The sequence below is a fragment of the Crinia signifera genome, chromosome 3, assembly GCF_055691185.1.
Source record: "Crinia signifera chromosome 3, ASM5569118v1, whole genome shotgun sequence".
Taxonomy (NCBI): domain Eukaryota; kingdom Metazoa; phylum Chordata; class Amphibia; order Anura; family Myobatrachidae; genus Crinia; species Crinia signifera.
The window spans coordinates 343,074,071-343,080,070 of record NC_139219.1 but is presented as its reverse complement, the minus strand read 5'-3'; the positions used below and the strand labels follow the sequence as shown (position 1 = coordinate 343,080,070).

At 54.7% G+C, this 6,000-nt stretch overlaps 1 protein-coding gene across 4 annotated transcripts in view; it reads left to right on the top strand.

Moving 5' to 3' along the window:
* The first annotated feature begins 2,657 nt into the window (after positions 1-2,657).
* LOC146064951 (uncharacterized) overlaps positions 2,658-6,000 on the top strand; it is a 101,229-nt gene continuing 97,886 nt past the window's right edge. For 2 of the 4 annotated variants that reach the window (XM_083179005.1, XM_083179001.1), the window contains exon 1: positions 2,659-2,802. The gene's annotated coding sequence lies outside the window, so the exon portion shown is untranslated. The other 2 variants (XM_083179006.1, XM_083179003.1) reach the window with 2 other exon arrangements.

Sequence of the window (6,000 nt, the reverse complement as noted above, 5' to 3'; positions counted from 1 at the left end):
GCAGGGTGTGTTGGGTGTAGTAGTACTGTGGAGCAGGGTAGTAATGTGGAGCAGGGAATGTTGGGTGTAGTAGTACTGTGGAGCATGGTGTGTTGGGTGTAGTAGCACTGTGGAGCAGGGTATGTTGGGTGTAGTAGTACTGTGGAGCATGGTGTGTTGGGTGTAGTAGTACTGTGGAGCAGGGTAGTACTGTGGAGCAGGGTGTGTTGTGGGGCAGTAGTACTGTGGAGCAGGGTGTGTTGGGGGGTAGTAGTACTGTGGAGCAGGGTGTGTTGGGTGTAGCAGTACTGTGGAGCAGGGTGTGTTGGGTGTAGTAGTACTGAGGAGCATGGTGTGTTTGGTGTAGTAGTACTGTGGAGCAGGGTAGTAATGTGGAGCAGGGTGTGTTGGGTGTAGTAGCACTGTGGAGCAGGGTGTGTCAGGGGGCAGTAGTACTGTGGAGCAGGGTGTGTCGGGGGGCAGTAGTACTGTGGAGCAGGGTGTGTTGGGGGCAGTAGTACTGTGGAGCAGGGTGTGTCGGGGGGCAGTAGTACTGTGGAGCAGGGTGTGTTGGGTGTAGTAGTACTGTGGAGCAGGGTGTGTTGGGTGTAGTAGTACTGTGGAGCAGGGAATGTTGGGTGTAGTAGTACTGTGGAGCATGGTGTGTTGGGTGTAGTAGTACTGTGGAGCAGGGTAGTAATGTGGAGCAGGGTGGGTTGGGGCAGTAGCACTGTGGAGCAGGGTGTGTTGGGGAGCAGTAGTACTGTGGAGCAGGGTGTGTTGGGGGCAGTAGTACTGTGGAGCAGGGTGTGTTGGGGGGCAGTAGTACTGTGGAGCAGGGTGTGTTGGGTGTAGTAGTACTGTGGAGCAGGGTGTGTTGGGTGTAGTAGTACTGTGGAGCAGGGAATGTTGGGTGTAGAAGTACTGTGGAGCATGGTGTGTTGGGTGTAGTAGTACTGTGGAGCAGGGTAGTAATGTGGAGCAGGGTGTGTTGGGGCAGTAGTACTGTGGAGCAGGGTGTGTTGGGGGGCAGTAGTACTGTGGAGCAGGGTGTGTTGGGGGGCAGTAGTACTGTGGAGCAGGGTGTGTTGGGGGGCAGTAGTACTGTGGAGCCGGGTGTGTTGGGGGGCAGTAGTACTGTGGAGCAGGGTGTGTTGGGTGTAGTAGTACTGTGGAGCAGGGTGTGTTGGGTGTAGTAGTACTGTGGAGCAGGAAATGTTGGGTGTAGTAGTACTGTGGAGCATGGTGTGTTGGGTGTAGTAGCACTGTGGAGCAGGGTATGTTGGGTGTAGTAGTACTGTGGAGCATGGTGTGTTGGGTGTAGTAGTACTGTGGAGCAGGGTAGTACTGTGGAGCAGGGTGTGTTGGGTGTAGTAGCACTGTGGAGCAGGGTATGTTGGGTATAGTAGTACTGTGGAGCAGGGTGTGTTGGGTGTAGTAGCACTGTGGAGCAGGGTATGTTGGGTGTAGTAGTACTGTGGAGCAGGGTGTGTTGGGGGGCAGTAGTACTGTGGAGCAGGGTGTGTTGGGGGGCAGTAGTACTGTGGAGCAGGGTGTGTTGGGTGTAGTAGTACTGTGGAGCAGGGTGTGTTGGGGGGCAGTAGTACTGTGGAGCAGGGTGTGTTGGGTGTAGTAGTACTGTGGAGCAGGGTGTGTTGGGTGTAGTAGTACTGTGGAGCAGGGTGTGTTGGGTGTAGTAGTACTGTGGAGCAGGGTGTGTGGGGTGTAGTAGTACTGTGGAGCAGGGTGTGTTGGGGGGCAGTTCTACTGTGGAGCAGGGTGTGTTGGGGGGCAGTTCTACTGTGGAGCAGGGTGTGTTGGGGGGCAGTAGTACTGTGGGTTAGGCAGGGTGTGTTGGGGGGCAGTAGTACTGTGGGTCAGGCAGGGTGTGTTGGAGGGCAGTAGTACTGTGGAGCAGGGTGTGTTGGGTGTAGTAGTACTGTGGAGCAGGGTGTGTTGGATGTAGTAGTACTGTGGAGCAGGGTGTGTTGGGTGTAGTAGTACTGTGGAGCAGGGTGTGTTGGGGGCAGTAGTACTGTGGAGCAGGGTGTGTTGGGTGTAGTAGTACTGTGGAGCAGGGTGTGTTGGGGGGCAGTAGTACTGTGGAGCAGGGTGTGTTGGGTGTAGTAGTACTGTGGAGCAGGGTGTGTTGGGTGTAGTAGTACTGTGGAGCAGGGTGTGTTGGGTGTAGTAGTACTGTGGAGCAGGGTATGTTGGGTGTAGTAGTACTGTGGAGCAGGGTATGTTGGGTGTAGTAGTAATGTGGAGCAGGGTGTGTTGGGGGCAGTAGTACTGTGGAGCAGGGTGTGTTGGGTGTAGTAGTACTGTGGAGCAGGGTGTGTTGGGGGGCAGTAGTACTGTGGAGCAGGGTGTGTTGGGTGTAGTAGTACTGTGGAGCAGGGTGTGTTGGGGGGCAGTAGTACTGTGGAGCAGGGTGTGTTGGGTGTAGTAGTACTGTGGAGCAGGGTGTGTTGGGTGTAGTAGTACTGTGGAGCAGGGTGTGTTGGATGTAGTAGTACTGTGGAGCAGGGTGTGTTGGGGGCAGTAGTACTGTGGGTCAGGCAGGGTTAGTAGATTGGTGATGGAAGTATTGCACTGTGGGACCCGGCCCTCTGACATCTCTTTCTGTTTCTTTCCTCTCTCCCAGCACGGGACCGGAGCCGACTGACATCAGAGAAGTCTGGGAGTTGTAGTTCTATGCTGTCAGCGCCACCATGCTGCTTGGTACTGTTACGGACTAGAAACTACAACTCCCAGGGATCAGTGCGGCGGCTGCGTTACCGGGGATCTCAGTTTCCGGTCGGTGGATCGGCGACAATTCAGGTAATATCGGGGTACAGAGTGTAGAGAGGGCGATCTCCGGTATGTACAGCGCCGTGCAACCACATCAGGGCCTCAAGTTGACGTGTGTACAAGAGGGTGCTGGCTGTTAGTGTATATAGTAACGGGGCATTATATTGGGGTGTACCTAGAGGAGATGTTTTACCTGTGTGTAGAAGAGTGGGTGTATGTTATTTGGGTATTTTTAAAAAGGGGGGTACTGGTAGCGGGGTGTATACAGTTATGGTGCGCTGCTGGTAGGGGATGTGTGATGCTGGTAGGGGATGTGTGATGCAGGTAGCGGATGTGTGATGCAGGTAGGGGATGTGTAATGCAGGTAGGGGATGTGTGATGCAGGTAGGGGATGTGTAATGCAGGTAGGGGATGTGTGATGCAGGTAGGGGATGTGTGATGCTGGTAGGGGATGTGTGATGCAGGTAGCGGATGTGTGATGCAGGTAGCGGATGTGTGATGCTGGTAGTGGATGTGTGATGCAGGTAGCGGATGTGTGATGCAGGTAGGGGAGGATGTGTGATGCAGGTAGCGGATGTGTGATGCAGGTAGGGGAGGATGTGTGATGCAGGTAGCGGATGTGTGATGCAGGTAGGGGATGTGTAATGCAGGTAGGGGATGTGTGATGCAGGTAGGGGATGTGTGATGCTGGTAGGGGATGTGTGATGCAGGTAGTGGATGTGTGATGCAGGTAGGGGATGTGTGATGCAGGTAGCGGATGTGTGATGCTGGTAGTGGATGTGTGATGCAGGTAGCGGATGTGTGATGCAGGTAGGGGAGGATGTGTGATGCAGGTAGCGGATGTGTGATGCAGGTAGGGGAGGATGTGTGATGCAGGTAGCGGATGTGTGATGCAGGTAGGGGATGTGTAATGCAGGTAGGGGATGTGTGATACAGGTAGCGGATGTGTGATGCAGGTAGGGGATGTGTAATGCAGGTAGGGGATGTGTGATGCAGGTAGTGGATGTGTGATGCAGGTAGCGGATGTGTGATGCAGGTAGCGGATGTGTGATGCAGGTAGGGGAGGATGTGTGATGCAGGTAGCGGATGTGTGATGCAGGTAGCGGATGTGTGATGCAGGTAGGGGATGTGTAATGCAGGTAGGGGATGTGTGATGCAGGTAGGGGATGTGTGATGCAGGTAGGGGATGTGTGATGCTGGTAGGGGATGTGTGATGCAGGTAGTGGATGTGTGATGCAGGTAGGGGATGTGTGATGCAGGTAGCGGATGTGTGATGCAGGTAGGGGAGGATGTGTGATGCAGGTAGCGGATGTGTGATGCAGGTAGCGGATGTGTGATGCAGGTAGGGGATGTGTAATGCAGGTAGGGGATGTGTGATGCAGGTAGTGGATGTGTGATGCAGGTAGCGGATGTGTGATGCAGGTAGCGGATGTGTGATGCAGGTAGGGGAGGATGTGTGATGCAGGTAGCGGATGTGTGATGCAGGTAGCGGATGTGTGATGCAGGTAGGGGATGTGTAATGCAGGTAGGGGATGTGTGATGCAGGTAGCGGATGTGTGATGCAGGTAGCGGATGTGTGATGCAGGTAGCGGATGTGTGATGCAGGTAGGGGATGTGTGATGGGACTAAGTAAAAACCGGACCCGGATAAGACTCCGGAACGCCGGACCAGACATCAAACTCTGCATTCCGGAGCTTATAGTGTCTGGTCCGAGGGGTGTCCCATGCGGGGGGTGTCTTGTCCGGGGGGATGCCTGTGATTGCTCACACCAGGGACATGGGGAAGGGGAGATTACAGCCTCCCCGTGTGGTCTGGACCGTTCCAGTTTTTATTACACCCCCGGACCATGCGGTGAGGCTGTATTCTCCCCCCTCTCCTCTCCCAGGTGACAGGTGCGAGAGCAGCCTCATCAGATGGAGCACCCCCGGACAGGACACCCCCGGACCGGATACTACATGCTCCGGAAAGCAGAGTTTGATGTCCAGTCCGGCATTCCGGTGTCTTATCCGATTCCGGATTTTACCCATACCCATGTGTGATGCAGGTAGCGGATGTGTGATGCAGGTAGTGGATGTGTGATGCAGGTAGTGGTGGATGTGTGATGCAGGTAGGGGATGTGTGATGCAGGTAGTGGTGGATGTGTGATGCAGGTAGTGGTGGATGTGTGATGCAGGTAGTGGATGTGTGATGCTGGTAGTGGTGGATGTGTTATGCAGGTAGGGGATGTGTGATGCTGGTAGTGGTGGATGTGTTATGCAGGTAGGGGATGTGTGATGCAGGTAGTGGATGTGTGATGCAGGTAGGGGATGTGTGATGCTGGTAGTGGTGGATGTGTTATGCAGGTAGGGGATGTGTGATGCAGGTAGCGGATGTGTGATGCAGGTAGCGGATGTGTGATGCTGGTAGGGGATGTGTGATGCAGGTAGCGGATGTGTGATGCAGGTAGGGGATGTGTGATACAGGTAGTGGATGTGTGATGCAGGTAGTGGATGTGTGATGCAGGTAGCGGATGTGTGATGCAGGTAGGGGATGTGTGATGCAGGTAGTGGTAGCGGATGTGTGATGCAGGTAGGGGATGTGTGATGCAGGTAGCGGATGTGTGATGCAGGTAGCGGATGTGTGATGCAGGTAGGGGATGTGTGATGCAGGTAGCGGATGTGTGATGCAGGTAGCGGATGTGTGATGCAGGTAGGGGATGTGTGATGCAGGTAGTGGTAGCGGATGTGTGATGCAGGTAGGGGATGTGTGATGCAGGTAGCGGATGTGTGATGCAGGTAGGGGAGGATGTGTGATGCAGGTAGCGGATGTGTGATGCAGGTAGGGGATGTGTGATGCAGGTAGGGGATGTGTGATGCAGGTAGCGGATGTGTGATGCAGGTAGGGGATGTGTGATGCAGGTAGGGGATGTGTGATGCAGGTAGGGGATGTGTGATGCAGGTAGGGGATGTGTGATGCAGGTAGCGGATGTGTGATGCAGGTAGGGGATGTGTGATGCAGGTAGCGGATGTGTGATGCAGGTAGGGGATGTGTGATGCAGGTAGCGGATGTGTGATGCAGGTAGCGGATGTGCGCTGCAGGTAGCGGATGTGCGCTGCTGGTAGCGGATGTGCGCTGCTGGTAGCGGATGTGTGATGCAGGTAGCGGATGTGTGATGCAGGTAGCGGATGTGTGATGCAGGTAGCGGATGTGTGATGCAGGTAGCGGATGTGTGATGCAGGTAGCGGATGT